Source organism: Tachyglossus aculeatus, chromosome 19 (genome assembly GCF_015852505.1).
Source record: "Tachyglossus aculeatus isolate mTacAcu1 chromosome 19, mTacAcu1.pri, whole genome shotgun sequence".
NCBI lineage: Eukaryota > Metazoa > Chordata > Mammalia > Monotremata > Tachyglossidae > Tachyglossus > Tachyglossus aculeatus.
Window position 1 is genome coordinate 31,435,308 of NC_052084.1, and position 16,681 is coordinate 31,451,988.

At 44.2% G+C, this 16,681-nt stretch overlaps 1 long non-coding RNA gene across 1 annotated transcript in view; it reads left to right on the forward strand.

The window, feature by feature from the left end:
* LOC119940604 overlaps positions 1 to 16,681 on the forward strand; it is a 71,760-nt gene that overhangs the window by 6,790 nt on the left and 48,289 nt on the right. The window contains exon 2 of the long non-coding RNA XR_005455028.1: positions 9,545 to 9,615. This is a non-coding gene — a long non-coding RNA (uncharacterized LOC119940604). The remainder of the gene's footprint in view (positions 1 to 9,544; positions 9,616 to 16,681) is intronic.

Here is a 16,681-nt window from a genome sequence, read left to right on the forward strand (position 1 = left end):
GAATCACTGTTCTAACAGTCAGAACTCCTCACCAGGGAATCTCCATGGAAAAAGTCCAATAACTGGATTGAAAAGTAGGAGTAACTCTGTGTAAGCTGGAGCACTGTGACCGACAGTCCAGGGGGAAAAAGTGGAGCAGAAATTTGAGAGTGACTTGTCTTGTCTTGGGATCCTTTAGGCATACGAGGGGACTCCTTTTATTTAAGGAGAGGGAAGAATGAAACTCTGCTCAGACTTCTGCCAGCTTTCTGGCTGAACTCCCCGTCCGGACTGCCTTCTTCTCCCCATGATCCGTGAAGAGAGTGATTTAGAAGGACTGGCATCTTCCAGCCTTCCACCTCCAAACTGGTGCCACGTCCTTGCAGCCCAGATGGTGTTCATTAATAGGGAATGTTTAAATCACGTTCCAAGACGTCGGTAGCGTTTCCCTTCTCAACTTCAGCTGAGAACAGGAGAGGATAGTGGTACCCGAAGTGAACACGGAAATGAATTCGGCACCCCCGCCTCCCCACCAAACATCCCATATGACTGAGCCTTTGCTACCATGTGACTAGATTACTTCTCAAAGGCCTTTCCAGTCCTAGATGCCAAAGAAAAGTAGCAGAGACTCCATAAAACCGCAGGTTGGAGTTCGTTCTCTCCGACCTTTTTCTTCTCTCTCTCTCTATTCTCCACTGGAAATAGGCAACACTCCACGTCTGAAAAAGAAAGTCTCCTTTAGGTAATAGTACTGATTATGGTGTTTGTTAAGCCCTTATTATGTGCTAAGCACTGGGGCAGATATTCTACCATCAGATCAGACTCAATCTCTGTCCCAAATGGGACTCACCATCTAAGGGAGGATAGAACAAGTGTTTCGGCCAAAGTTGACAGATGAGGAAACTGAGGCTCAGTGAAGGCAAGTGACAAAGCCAAGATTAGAACCCAGGTCTCCCGACTACGAGTCCGGTGCTCTTTCATCATCATCATCATCATCATCAATCGTATTTATCGAGCGCTTACTGTGTGCAGAGCACTGTACTAAGCGCTTGGGAAGTACAAGTTGGCAACACATAGAGACAGTCCCTACCCAACAGTGGGCTCACAGTCTAAAAGGGGGAGGCAGAGAAAAAAACCAAACATACTAACAAAATAAAATAAATAGAATAGATATGCACAAGTAAAATAAATAAATAAATAAATAAATAGAGTAATAAATAAATAGAGTAATAAATAAATAAATAGAGTAATAGGCCACACTTTTTCAACGGCAGTCTGCATTCATTGCCGCTGCTCCCTACCAGATTCTTCTGGCCTGAATCTCTGCTTGCCCACCGCCTACTTCTTACCATTTCCTCATGAACAGTCCACATTTAACCCCATTGCAGTTATCCTACTTGTATTTCCCTGAGATTTCTTTAGGACCCAAAAGGCTCAACGGAGCACCTGCAAGGCTATTGCAAAGGCACTTCAGCTTTAGCCGAACTGAGCAAGAGACTGAAAGCAGGAGAAGCAGCGTGGCTCAGTGGAAAGAGCCTGGGCTTTGGAGTCAGAGGTCATGGGTTCAAATCCCGACTCCGCCACTTGTCAGCTGTGTGACTTTGGGCAAGTCACTTAACTTCTCTGTGCCTCAGTTACCTCATCTGTAAAATGGGGATGAAGACTGTGAGCCCCCCGTGGGACAACCTGATCTCCTTGTAACCTCCCCAGTGCTTAGAACAGTGCTTTGCACGTAGCAAGCGCTTAATAAATGCCACCATTATTAAAGGATGAATTGGTAGCAGAGGCAAGGTACAAGCAGAAGGGAGGGAAGACCCCCCTCCTACCCCAAGAGAGACAGAGAAGGAAGGGAGAAGTCATGAATTCCAGGCAAGCGGGAAAGCTTAGAGGAAAGAGCATGGGCTGGGAGTCAGAGGTCGTGGGTTCTAATCCTGCCTCTGGGTATTTGCCAGCTGTGTGACTTTGGGCAAGTCACTTATCTTCTCTGTGCCTCAGTTACCTCATCTGTAAAATGGGGATTGAAACTGTGGGGCAACTTGATTACCTTGTATCTACCCCAGCGCTTAGAACAGTGGTTGGCACATAGTAAGGGCTTAGCAAACGCCATCATTATTATTATTATTATTATTTTAGCAGCAGCTGGCAGTAGTGAAGCGCTGCAACAGAGCGGCAAGCCTCATTTCAGAGGAACTGGATATCAGAAGTGGGGCAGAGTGACTGACAATAGATGACCTAACGGAAAGGGCATGGGTCTGGAATCCAGGAGACCGGTCTTTTGGGGATTAAACAGATTAAATGACTGCTTGGGCAAGTCACTTAATCTCCCTACGTGACGCAGCACAGCCTAGAGGAAAGAACCTGGGCCTGGAGTCAGAAGACCTGAGTTCTAATTCTGGCTTTGCCGATTGCTTGCTGTGTGACCTTGGACAAGTCACTTAAATTCTCTGTGCCTCAGTTCCCTCAACTGTAAAACAGAGATTAAATAACTGTTCTCCCTCCTGTTTAGACTGTGAGCCTCATGCGGGACAGGGGCGGTGTCCAACTCCAACCTGATTAACTTTATCTACCCAGCACTTGGAACAGTGCTTAATGCGTAGTAAGCATTTAACAAATGCCATAATAATAATGATTTGCCTTGGATTCTCCTTCTAAAAAATGGGTACAAGGTACCCACTCTCCCATATGAAACCGCAAGCACTGGGTTGGACGGGATTGTGTTCAATTTTCTTATCCCCCAGCGCTTGACATGTGGTAAGTATTTAATAAATAACATTCTTATTATAAAAGATGGAGACTCATAAGCATATCCACAAAAAGTCAGAAGCACAGAAAGAAAAGGAGAGGGGAGTAGAAACAGAGGCAGGCAGAGAGGACAGCGGACACGGAAAGAATCCAAGAGAGCTCTGTCAGCCTCACTCTGCCAGGAAAGTAAGAGAATTCCTTAATGAAACTAATATAAATTAGACACAAACCATCCCCTGGAGCAGTAAATAGCCCGAAAGAGTTAATGCCCTTTCCAAAGAGCTTAACTTCCTAACAAGCAATTGCTCAACAAGTTCCTGCCACTTATTCCCTGCTCAGGTTCTGCCCAACCCCTGAAAAAGAGCACTACAGTCTTAATATTTGCTGATATTTTAAACTACAATTATCATTTTTTTCCATCTCCACTCCAGTCACAGGGAGCAGATGAGTATAACTGCTCATTAGCTAGGCCAATTTTAATGACAAACTGATTGCTGGGCCAATATATATATAATATATATATAATAATATATACTATATATATATATATATCAGAGGTTGGTCAGAGACATCAGGATTCTCTGTTTTGGTCAAGAAGGCCATATGTGTATGGACATTACTAAGCTGGACCATTTAAATTCAGAAATGGCAATTTCCACAGAAGCCCAGGAAGTCTTCCATCCCTCCACAAAGCTAGAACAGCAGAGGCTCTAAGAAACCCACCTTAGTAAAAATGACTTTTTTTCCCCCATATTGAGCCTATTCTCAACTTTGAGACCAGTGGAAAGGCCCGTTCAGATCCACAGGTCATGTGTTTGAAATCCTGGGTGCCCTGTGTGCAAAGCTCAGAGTGACTCTGCCTGGAGACAGAGCAGAGTCGCGGCCCAACCATCTCAGAGCCCTGTAGTCCATAATTTGTCTGCTGTGTGACCTTGGACAAGCCACTTAACTTCTCTGTGCCTCAGTTTTGTATCTGCAAAACGGGGATTAAGATTGTGAGCCCCATGTAGGATATAGACTGTGTATTGCCTGACTAACTTGTATGTACTCCAGCTCTTAATACAGTGTCTGGCACATAGTAAGCCCTTAACAAATACCGTTAAAAAAAAGTGTGGTTGTTTCTGCCTTTGGGTGGGGTTTGGGTGCATGGAGAAAGCCCTAATGACACTTTCTACGGGACAGTCAAGAATCCAGCTATTGGGGTGCAAACCATTTTTCTTGTCTCCCAGGGCACTTGGACAAAGTGAAATGCCCAGGATGGCAGGTGCTCAGACATTCCTCAGCCCCTGCTTCTAGGGAATGCAAGTTTTTCACGTGTGTGCAAGAACAGATTTATATATTCTGTAGTACTATCAAATCTTGGGTATTGCCAAGCGTTGTGCTAACCCTCATACAAAGGAAATGGACACAAACTCCGCTAAACCACCCTGGGTACAGGAAATGAACAGAGAACATGCTGTGTCATCTTTGATTTACATTTTTTGTTGTAGATCTTGGTAGATTTTTGAAATCTGGTCACCGGAGGGAGGGCTGGCGCCACATTGTTATTGTGAGAAAACCAGGATGTGTCACCAGAGATGAGGCCTTAGAGCAATTACATGTAGTAGCATCATATAGGGAAGCAGCGTGGCTCAGTGGAAAGAGCCCGAACTTTGGAGTCAGAGGTCATGGGTTCAAATCCCGGCTCTGCCAATTGTCAGCTGTGTGACTTTGGGCAAGTCTCTTAACTTCTCTGTGCCTCAGTTACCTCAACTGTAAAATGGGGATTAATACTGTGAGCCCCCTGCGGGACAACCTGATCACCTTGTAACCTCCCCAGTGCTTAGAACAGTGCTTTGCACATAGTAAGCGCTTAATAAATGCCATTATTATTATTATCATATCACTTAACAACAACAACAACAACAATAATAATAATTATAATGGTATTTCCTAAGTGCTTACATATGTATCAAGTCTTGTACTAAACTCCGGGGGTAGATACAAGATCATCAAGGGTAGACATATTCCCTGTTCCACTTGAGGGTCATAGTCTAAATAGGAGGGAGAATAGGTGTTACATCCCCATTTTTTACAGATGAGGAAATTGAGGCGCAGAGAAGTTAAGATACTTACCCAAGGTCACACGGCAGACAATGGCAGAGCCAGGATTAGAAACAGATTGTCTGACTTCCAGAACTGTGCTCTCTCCACTAGGCCACTCTGCTTCATGCCACATCACGCATGTCCAAGACCTAAAACCCCACCAAATCTAACCTCCACCCAGGGTTTTCCCGGCTTCCCCGAGATCGGGAACAAAATAGGACATAAGTAGAATCGGTTATCATCTCCGTTGCTGGTGTCTTGTTTTCAGTTCCCGCTATTCTGCGATCCCAGCCCCAGCCGGACGCTCTCCATCCCTGAAGCAGCTGCAAGGTTACAGGCTCCCCCCGTCTTGGGGAATCAAGCCGACCCCCTGCCCCGTGGCCCTTATCCTGGCTGCGGTCCATCTCCCGCCGCACCGCGCTGGGCCTCTCATCCTTGCAAGATGAGCAGAGGCGATCCGATGTCCCAATTTAGGCGGCACGAACCCGAAGTTGCGGGGTCTGCCCCACCTTCCGGGGTAGTTTCTCCAGGAGATGACCGTGCTCCGAAAACTTGAAAGAAAAAAATGATTGGCGGAGGTGGGCGAGGATCTCATTCCCCGGGGACGGGGTCACGTCGGGAGAGGAGTGTGTGCCCACTCAGCTGCCCGGTGAGCCCTTGGCCTGCAGGTCTGAGGTTGACCGATCAGGGCAGCTGCAGTTAACGTCAGCCGAACCTGGAGTCCATCCAGGGAGGAGGCCCCTGGCTCTCTGGGGTGGCTGGAGCGGCTCAAGATTTGGGCAGAGCAGGAGGACAGACCCCTCCCTTGTAGCCAAAGAGACATGAGCTTTGCCCAGTTTTGCCTTTCCCAGATTCCCTTTCCTGTGGGAAGGGAAGGGCAGGAGGTGGAGCCTGCCCCCACAGCAGCTTGGAAGATCAGGGAGCCTGGACCTACCGAATGGTAGTTTGTGGCCGGGAGGCAAGTCAGAAAGAGAGGAGCCAACTCTCTATCTACCCCCTCCCACCTCCCCAAGCTGGAGCAAGAGTTTTTCCTGCCCCCCCAAAAGCTGCTGGGGGACTTTCGCCTCCGTCACAATTCCAAGAAAGTGTATTAGACTGTGAGCCCACTGTTGGGTAGGGACTGTCTCTATATGTTGCCAACTTGTACTTCCCAAGCGCTTAGTACAGTGCTCTGCACACAGTAAGCGCTCAGTAAATACGATTGATGATTCCCCATACAGAGATGCCACCCCCCCAAGACTCTGCTTTTCCCCAGTGGTCCGTAAATGAGGAAGAGGAGGAGTTTGTTCTGACTGTTCCAGACTTGCTGCCTCAGTAATAATAATTGGGGTATTTGTTTAGCATCTACTATGGGCCAAACGCTGTACTAAGCCCTGGGGTAGGTACGAGATAAGTAGGTCAGATATAGTCCCTGCCTGACATGGGGCTTGGAGTCTAAGGGGGAAGGAGAACATCATCATCATCATCAATCGCATTTATTGAGCGCTTACTATGTGCAGAGCACTGTACTAAGTGCTTGGGAAGTACAAATTGGCAACACACAGAGACAGTCCCTACCCAACAGTGGGCTTACAGTCTAAAAGGGGGAGACAGAGAACAAAACCAAACATACTAACAAAATAAAATAAATAGGATAGATATGTACAAGTAAAATAAATAAATAGAGTAATAAATATGTACAACCATTTATACATATATACAGGTGCTGTGGGGAAGGGAAGGAGGTAAGATGGGGGGGATGGAGAGGGGGAAGAGGGGGAGAGGAAGGAAGAGAACAGGTATCTCACACGCATTTTTCAAATGAGGAAACCGAGGCCCAGAGAGGTTAAGTGATTTTCCCACAGAAGGAAAATGGCAGAGCTGGGATTAGGATCCAGATCCTCCGACTCCCAGCCCCGTGCTCTTTCCTCTAGGCCATATTGCTTCTTGAAATTCCTGCTGCCTGAATTCAGCAGATAACTGCTCAGCCACTGTTTCTTTTATATCCTCGGTGGACTGAACATAAGAGGGCTTCCTAGACTGGGGAATAATTCTTCCCAAATAATGTTCCTGGTAAAATAGGCAAACGCTCACAAAAGGCATTTAAATTGCTTTTCCCAACACAAGAGGGCAGTGATGCCCCAGTCTTAGAAGCAACATTCAGGTGTGAAAAATCTTTGTGAGGGGGTCTCTGGACTTCATTAGAAACATTATTGCTGTCCTGATCAAAGAATGAATTAAATTAATCTAACTTCCAGCTTATTTTAGCAGACAATTAGATAGTTTTATCCCCTGGCCTCATGGCCACTCTATTCTATCTATTTTACTTTGTTAGTACGTTTGGTTTTGTTCTCTGTCTCCCCCTTTTAGACTGTGAGCCCACTGTAGGGTAGGGACTGTCTCTATATGTTGCCAATTTGTACTTCCCAAGCACTTAGTACAGTGCTCTGCACATAGTAAGCGCTCAATAAATACGATTGATTGATTGATGGAGGGCTTTAGCCTGCTTCAGTTAGAGAAATGGGTTTGGGGGGGATTCACAGGGACTCAGCCTTCCCCCAGTGCTCTCAGTGGTCACTATGATTCATTGGATGGAAAGTAATTTGTCATGAATCAACCGGCATTAAGGGTCTGAAGCCCCATCCTCAGCATAGGACATGTCCATTGAAGGAAGTTGCTGCTAATGCACATATACCGTTCCCACTCATTTTATACTCCATTTTATTTAGACAACAAAGAATTAGGCTCCAAATACTCACTTAACAAAATCTCCTCCCCAGGGGCACTCTGGGTGGCAGGCCCTGTAGTTAGAAGTGTACAGCCTGAGATTAGAAGCTGAATCTTTGGAGGATTTAGTAGTGCTTTCTCCAGGGAGAATATGGTACCTTCTGCTCTTTGATTTTCACAGAGCCTATTATCTACAGTGGGTAACATCGTGTTGAAGGTGCCTTTCACTTTTCCTAAGCCAATCTCCTAACTTTCCCCACACTCACCTCTCTCTCCTAGTGATTGCCCCTTTTCCTCTGTTTTGAAAGCCCTGCACCCTCCTTACCTCCAAACTATAGACCCCTCCCCAAATTCTTCAGGTGGTCTTCTCTGATTAATTCCCTACCTTCTTGGTCAGGTCTAGGGGCTGTCCAGAACTAATCTCAGTTTTTCAGTGAATGTATTAGAATTCCCACTACAGGTTACTGGGATACTAATATGCCATCTTTTTAGACTTTTGGTGAATGTGTTTGTAATCACATTCGTGGCTCAGCGGAAAGAGCCCGGGCTTTGGAGTCAGAGGTCATGGGTTCAAATCCCGGCTCTGCCAGTTGTCAGCTGTGTGACTTTGGGCGAGTCACTTAATTTCTTCGTGCCTCAGTTACCTCATCTGTAAAATGAGGATTAAGACTGTGAGCCCCCCGTGGGACAACCTCATCACCTTGTACCTAACCTCCCCAGCAATTAGAACGGTGCTTAATAAATAGTAAGTGCTTAATAAATGCCATCATTAAGGACTGTCTGAGGATGGTGGGAGGCACTCAGTGGAGGCTTTCTTCTGGGGTTCACGATTAAACCTATTGATTTCAGAGAAGCAGCGTGGCTTAGTGGAAAGAGCATGGGCTTTCGAGTCAGAAGTCATGGGTTCGAATCCTGGCTCTGCCACATGTCTGCTGTATGACCTTGGGCAAGTCACTTAACTTCTCTGAGCCTTAGTTACCTCACCTGTAAAATGGGGATTAAGACTGTGAGCACCACATGGGACAACTGGATCACCTTGTAACCCCCCCAGCGCTTAGAACAGTGCTTTGCACATAGTAAGTGCTTAGCAAATGCCATCATCATCATTATTATTATTATTATTATTATTAATCAGTGTGAGTGGGAACATTACAGTTCTGTTAGTGGGAAGGATTAATAAATCAGTCAGTGGTCTTTATTAAGTGCTTACTGTATGCAGGGTAACCTCATGTGATAGCAGAGAGAACAGAGCTGAAGCCTGACTCAATCAGGAGGGAAGTCACTTGACTATCTGGTTGCTCTAGGAAAATATTTAACTTATTTCTATTCTTAAGGAGGAGTAATCATCAAGACCAAACAAGATGTCTCTGTTGTAGGAGCTACTGGATGCTTTGGCAGAATTTAATTAAGAGCAAAATATTTTGTCAGGCAGGAAATCTAAACTTTCCTGAACACCTGTCTGCATGCAGATTCATTTGAGGATCCCAATATTTTATTTTGAGAGTTGTGTGAAAAGAAAAGTGATGGGTCTTGGTAGTTGATATGGAGTGTTAAGTCATTTTGCAGGGCTTTATAGGCAGTTCCTAATTCCAGAACATTAATTTTATAGCACATCAGCAATTTCTTCCTTTTTTTTCATTGGCAATAAGAAAAGATGAAAACTTTTGATGTATTCAATTATACATCAACTGACTGTCCTGAAATTCTGCTGGTGGAAAAGGTTATTATGTTATAATTCACACAAGTTCTCTGGAATCTTATTCCCATTTTATAAATGAGGAAATTGAGGCTCATAGAGGTCAAGTGATTTGCCCAAGGTCACATAGCAGTCCAGAGGTGGAGGCAGGACTAGAACCTGGATCTTCTGACCTCCAGCTCAGCACTCTTCTCAATAGACCACACTCAAGGGCAAGGATTTTGTCTTTTAGCTTTGTTCTTTGAGGTAAAGCACCCAGGACAGTGTTCTGCACGTAATAGGCACACGATAAATGCTCTTGAATATCTGAATAAAATATTTAATCATCTCTTCTAGGCATCCACTACATTCAGCTTATCTTCAGGACCTGAAGTGTGAGATACAAGGACAACGGTGCCTGGCACATGGTGAGCATTTGGGCACTTAACAAATGCTATGAAAAAAAAAAAGTGAGGGTGGAGAGGGAAAATACCAGGCTGTGAATCAGGAGACTCAGGTTCCCTTAATAATATTCATTAAATTCCCATTCCAATATCTTACTACCCTTGAAGTTCTTCCTAATGTCCAAACTAAATTTCTCTGGCTTTAATTTAAGGCCATTTTCATGTTTGATCCTCTGTGAATCTGGAGAATAACCTGTCATAAAAAACTCTCATAGACATTAACAATGACTAACTCTTCCCTTAGCCTTCAGCTAAACAAGCCCAATTTTCAATTATTATTCATTCCTGATTTTAATGAACGCCTAAACCCTTTGCTCTTCAAACCTATTCTCTGTCCCATTAATCATTTTTGTTGCTTTTCTCTGGAATCTCTCCAGTTTCTCTAAATTCTGTATAAAGCGTGGGTGGCTAAACTGGACACCGGACTTTAAGGTCCGCTATGTGTAGGGTATAGCAACGGGATTAAGTTTCAATTCTCATCTCATACATCTGTTCATGTTAGAGACTGGAAATGTTCTTAGAGACCATTTTATTTACTGTTCCTCAGACTTAGAAACAGATGAAGATTTTCCCTCTCCATTACCATGCCTCTGCTTATCGTTTTGCCCAAGAGGCTGTCGATTGTTTGGATGGCCGCACTTGGAGTATGATATAGCGTTTGGGGCAACGTAGGGCTGTAGGGATGAGTGATATAAAGTTATTCCCAACCCTGGAATGGAGTAGGGAAAGCCCTCAAGAGCCTTGCTGCCTCGCAACAGGCCTGGTTTGAGTGATCTCCATGGGTGATGGGATTGTGGAACCAGGAGCAGAACTGCTTTGAGGTAGGAGGAATCTCAGTGCTATTACAGTTTCCTTGGCAGCACGAGGGTCTGTTTGATGTGGGACTCGGATCAGTATTCTCCTTAATTTCCCCCTTCTCTTTCCTCTACCACCCTTTAACCTTCTCTTCCGCAGGCCCAACAACCCTAAATCCTTTCATCTTTCTCTTTAGGATCAATTCCCATCCTTTCAGTAATTTCTGTTGCTTTTCTTGGGATCATCTCCGTTTCTCCAAGTCTCTTTTAAAGTGCTGTGAGCAAAACTGGACACTGCACTCTTACCAGGGAAGAGGAAAGCAGAAGGATCACTTCCTGAGTCTTGCATCTCATACTCCTTTTGATACAACCCAGTTCCTCACTAGATTCATAACTAAATCATCATCATCATCAATCGTATTTACTGAGCGCTTACTATGTGCAGAGCACTGTACTAAGTGCTTGGGAAGTACAAATTGGCAACATATAGAGACAGTCCCTACCCAACAGTGGGCTCACAGTCTAAAAGGGGGAACTAAATGGAGATTTGCTGCTCTAATCCAGGATAGCCTACTCAGAGCCCTTCCCCTATGTACTGGGGAAAAATATTCTTTGACCGGTGTTATTTATTGAGGCCCTACTGAGTGCCAAGTACCGTACCAGGTGCTTGGAAGAGTACAGTAGAATTAGTAGTCATAATCCCTGCACTCAAAGATTTTACTATCTAGCAGAAAGACAGATATCACAGTATAATACAGATAGGAAGAAATATAGTATAAAGGATATGTACGTGTGTTATAGATGCTTACTTAAGGACTTAGGTGGCATGAAAGTGCTATTTAGGGAGTTGGGAGAGCTGAGGTGGAGGGATTAGAAATTAATCAGGGAAGACCTCCTGAAGGAGCTGTGATTTCAGAGGGGCATACAAAGACATTGCTTCATATAAACCTGGACTACATGGGACTCAGCATCCCACAGAGGGAAGGAATACCAGATAAATCAAACATCAATTTCAACAGAGAAGCAGCGTGGCCAGTGGATAGAGCACGGACTTGGGAGTCAGAGGATCTGGGTTCTATCTCTGACTGTCCCTTTTCTGCTGTATGACCTTGGGCAAGTCACTTAACTTCTCTGTGCCTCAGTTACCTCATCTGCAAAATAGGGACTAAGACTGTGAGCCCCATGTGGGACATGGATTGGGTCCTACCTGATTACCTTGTATCTACCCCAGTACTTAGGACAGGGTCTTGCACATAGTAAATGCTTAAAAAATTTAATGTCACAGGACAAAAAATACCAGTTTGTTATCGTTGGGAGGGACTAGTCCTTGGACACCCCACTGCCCCAGGCAGGGCAATCCTCCCCAATCTTCCCAGCAGGGTGAGCATAGTGGCATCTCCTCTGGGGGGTTGGGTGGAGAGGAAGGGGGCTCCTCTGGTTGTCAGACAGCTTCCCCTCAGACTGTGGAGTCTCAGGAATCCTGCTGGCTGGCCAACTTCTAGCTCCAGTCTTTCCCGTCTTCCCACCTTATTGTCTTCCTGTGGAGTCCCTGACCAGGACTCAGGATCTATACATCACCCCCGTGGGACAACCTGATCACTTTGTAACCTCCCCAGTGCTTAGAACAGTGCTTTGCACATAGTAAGCGCTTAATAAATGCTATCATTATTATTATTATTATTATCACGGCACCACTGGGCAGTAACTATCAACAAACTGGGTGAATTCCTGGGTCAGAAAAGGGGGGAGGAGGCTGGCACACTTGTGACCCCAAATACCAGACTGCTTAGGCTTCAACGCGTAGCTTACAGCCCATCCAGAAATATCGGGGCATTATGAGTTGCCAGTCTTGCTCCCCATTGGCACGTGATAAGTCACAGGTTAAATTTTGGGAAGCAAACTTGGGTTTGCTCTGGACAGATTAAGCGAGTCCTCTTAGGCATCCTTGGAAGACAGACACCAAATCTGGGTAGAGAAGTGATTTCTGCAAAGTGTCTTAACTGCAAACTCAGGAACGTATTTAGGATCCAAAAAAAAAAAATTTTTTTAAAGTGCTGTTATTTTCAGCCTCAGGGAACCATCATGTCGCTCTGCTCCCTATCCCTCCTTTCCTTTCCCCCAACACATTTTCCTGGGTCTTTGGCAGGGATCATATCTTTTACTTCTATTACGCTCTCCCAAGAACTTAGCACAGTGTACTGGGCATAGTAGGTGCTCAATAAATGCTATTGAACAGATGAACATTGATTTTTCAGTAGTCACCTACACCCACTGCTGGTTATTGGATAAAATATTGCCAGACTGTGGCATCTCTGTGTTCAAAGGAAAGGTAGTTGTCCGGGCAAATTCATTTAGACATCTTCAGAATTTCACAGCTATCACATTGCCAAAATGAGCATTTTTCCCCCACTATATTTCTCTAGGCCGTGCACAGGAATCTTTCAGAAAGAAGCATGTTCGGCCAGGTGCTGTGATTTCTGTGCGTACATTTTCCTTCTAGCTCAATAGATCCTTGAACCTTCTCTCAGACTCACGGTTCTTATCAAGCACAAAGTCTGCTTCAACAAAACTCTTTGAATCCTCACTTGCTCTGAACACTTTCCAGTGTTTCTCTTTCGCCCCAAACTGCCTTTTCAAGAACAGAAGAGGCTGTTGATTTGTGTGCTCACCATCATTCCCATTTCCCTCTACAGTGTCAAAGAGAAACTTCCCGTTTGAAATCATCTTCATGCTCATCTCTGGCTCCCAAAGCTGGTTACCAGTTCCCTGGGTTTCCTTTAGGAGGAGTCCTAAGATAAAAGAGAGGGTTTTGGACTGTTAGATTCTTGGACGAAAATGTAGCAAAAAATAGAAATATGGCCTAATGGATAGAGCAAGGGCACGGGAATCAGAAAGACCTGGATTTTAATCCCAGTTCTGCCACTTGTCTGCTGTGTGACTTTGGGCAAGTCACTTATCTTTTCTGTGCCTCAGTTACCTCATCTGTAAAGTGGGGAGAAAGACTCTGAGCCCCATATGGGGCAGGGACTGTGTCCAACTCGATTAACTTGTATCTACCCCAGCACTTAGAATAGTGCTTAACACATTGTAAGCACTTAACAAATACCATCGTTGTTGTTATTACAAACTACATTTATGATATGAGCAGTAAAACTCCCTAGGGAGGTGTCTGTTTTTGGGTTTTTTTTGGCATTTCACTTTACATTAAGGTCAAGTCCATTGTTTTTTGAAACTCTTGGCCATTGGCTTTAAGGACACTTTAATCAGCTCTCTCCCCATTACCTGGCCTTGCTCCCCTCCCCTGCACCTCAGGTCACATTTTTCACTCCTTTCAAACCAACCTCCTCATTATACCTCATTTTCATCTCCCTTGTGCTGGAACTCTCTCCCCCTTCATATCCAGCAGACCATTGCTCTCCCCATATTCAAGGCCCTTCTGAAATCACATCAACTCCAAAATCTCTTCCCTGCTTAATCTCTCATCGTCCTACCCTATTTCATCCCAGCGGCCTTTCAGCATTTCTGCATCACTTAGTCATTTAGGTATTCAACTCTTCCTTTTCTGCCCACCATATTGCAATTAATGCATTTCTGCATGCATCGTCATACTCTATTACTCCCTCGAAACTGAAGTTTATTTTAGTGTCTTTCCATCCATAACTCCTTAATGGCAGAGGTCACATCTACTAGCTGTTGTATTCTTTCCAGTGCTTAGAGTAGTGCTCTGTACAGAGTAAGAGTAGAATAAATACTCTTGACTGCAGTGTGTCCTAATGGTTAGAGCATGGGCCTGGGATTCCAAAGGTCTGAGTCTGCTCTGTGACCTTGGACAATCAATCAATCAATCAATCAATCAATCAATCGTATTTATTGAGCGCTTACTATGTGCAGAGCACTGTACTAAGCGCTTGGGAAGTACAAATTGGCAACACATAGAGACAGTCCCTACCCAACAGTGGACTCACAGTCTAAAACGGGGAGACAGAGAACAGAACCAAACATACCAACAAAATAAAATAAATAGGATAGAAATGTACAAGTAAAATAAATAAATAAATAAATAAATAGAGTAGTAAATATGTACAACCATATATACATATATACAGGTGCTGTGGGGAAGGGAAGGAGGTACTTCACATCACATCACATCACAAGTCACTTCACATCCTCTGTGCCTCATTTCCCTCATCTGTAAAGTGGGGATTAAGACTGTAAGGCCCCTATGGGACCGGGACTGATTTGCTTATATCCACTGCAGCAGTTAGTACAGTACCTGACACATAGACTGTGAGCCCACTGTTGGGTAGGGACCGTCTCTATATGTTGCCAACTTGTACTTCCCAAGCGCTTAGTACAGTGCTCTGCACACAGTAAGCGCTCAATAAATATGATGGATTGATAGTAAGTGCTAACAAATGCCATAATAGTAGTAATAATCATTGTTATTATTATTATTGATTTACAGATGAGGAGACCCATTAGGATTTGGTGCTTTCTAAATTTCAGATAGAATTATCTTTGAAATGTGATAATGTAGAGACAAATCTACCTTTGCTTTTTTTGAGCTAGGTGTTTGTTGGGCAAACACGTTATTACTCTTGCCAGTAAAGCAGTAGTCTTTACTACTACGACTAGTTGAACTACCTTAGGTTAATGTAAATTTGCATCCTGATTTGGTGTTTCTTCATTGGCTAAATCTTGTGTTGCATTTCAGCAAGGTGAAGGGGGTTGAAACAGTGACTACTTCCTGGAGAATTACGTTTCCATATTCCCTACCTTGAAGTAAATAATTATCATCATCATCAATCGTATTTATTGAGCGCTTACTATGTGCAGAGCACTGTACGAAGCGCTTGGGAAGTACAAATTGGCAACATATAGAGACGGTCCCTACCCAGCAGTGGGCTCACAGTCTAAAAGGGGGAGACAGGGAACAAAACCAAACATACTAACGAAATAAAATAAATAGAATAGATATGTACAAGTAAAATAAATAAATAAATAAATAAATAGAGTAATAAATATGTACAAACATATATACATATATACAGGTGCTCTGGGAAAGGGAAGGAGGTAAGATGGGGGTAAGATAATTCTAAGCTACTGGTGAGACTGCCGTGATTACTTTTCTGTCCCATTTATTGGTTAACTGTGTTTAATGATCGTGGCACCGATTTTCAATTGCTGCCTCCAGGTGTCAGTTTTTCCTAAATTATACGATATGGGGCTAAAAAACAGCTTTGGTAGAAGAATTCCATCGTACCTGAGGTGAACTCTGCAGAATTGAGTTCTTCTCAGAGGGTTGCACCCGACCTAAGAAGGTCTGCTGTCCACGCTCACCAGGCATCTGGGAATGGGGTTGATGCTCATTGTGGGCAGGGAATATATCTGTTTATTGTTATATTATACTCTCCCAGGTGCTTAGTAATGTGCCCTGAACACAGTAAGAGCTCAATAAATATGACTGAATGAACTTGCCCCCCATCTACTTTACCTAGCTCTCTTCTAGACTGTGAGCCCGTTGTTGGGTAGGGACTTGTACTTCCCAAGCACTTAGTACAGTGCTCTGCACCCCGTAAGCGCTCAATAAATACGTCTGAGTGAATGGATTACTCAAACTCTCCCTGGAAGGCTGTTACATTTACTAGCAAACCAGTCAATCAATCAGTGGTATTTATTAAGCACCTAAGGAGTGCTGGGCATTGTAATAATACGAAGAATTGTGGTATTAAGTCTTTCCTATATGTCAAGCACTGTACTAAGTGCTGGAGTAGATACAAGATAATCAGGTCCCACGAGGGGCTCGCAGTCTAAGTAGGAGAGAGAACAGGTATTGAATCCCCATTTTACAGATGAGGGGAACTGAAGCGCAAAGAAGTGATTTGCCCATGGTCACACAACCGGAATTAGAACCCAGATCCTCAGACTCTCAGGCCTGCGTTCTTTCCTCTAGGCCATGCTACTTCTCTAGGTACTAAGCACTTAAGGGTACAGCAGTAGCAAGATTTTTGTTCCCTTCCCTCAAGGAGCATTTAGTCCAGTGGGGGTGAGAAACTAAAAGTATTTATGCGCAGTGACTGGAGGAAGAACAAGCCAAAGCAGGAAGTAGTACAAATACATTAGGACAAAACAGGTGAATAAATCATTAAATGTGTAGACAAACATGTTAAAATACACGTACGTACATGCGTTGAGTATGTAATTAATTAATGGCATTTCCTGAACACTTATGGCAT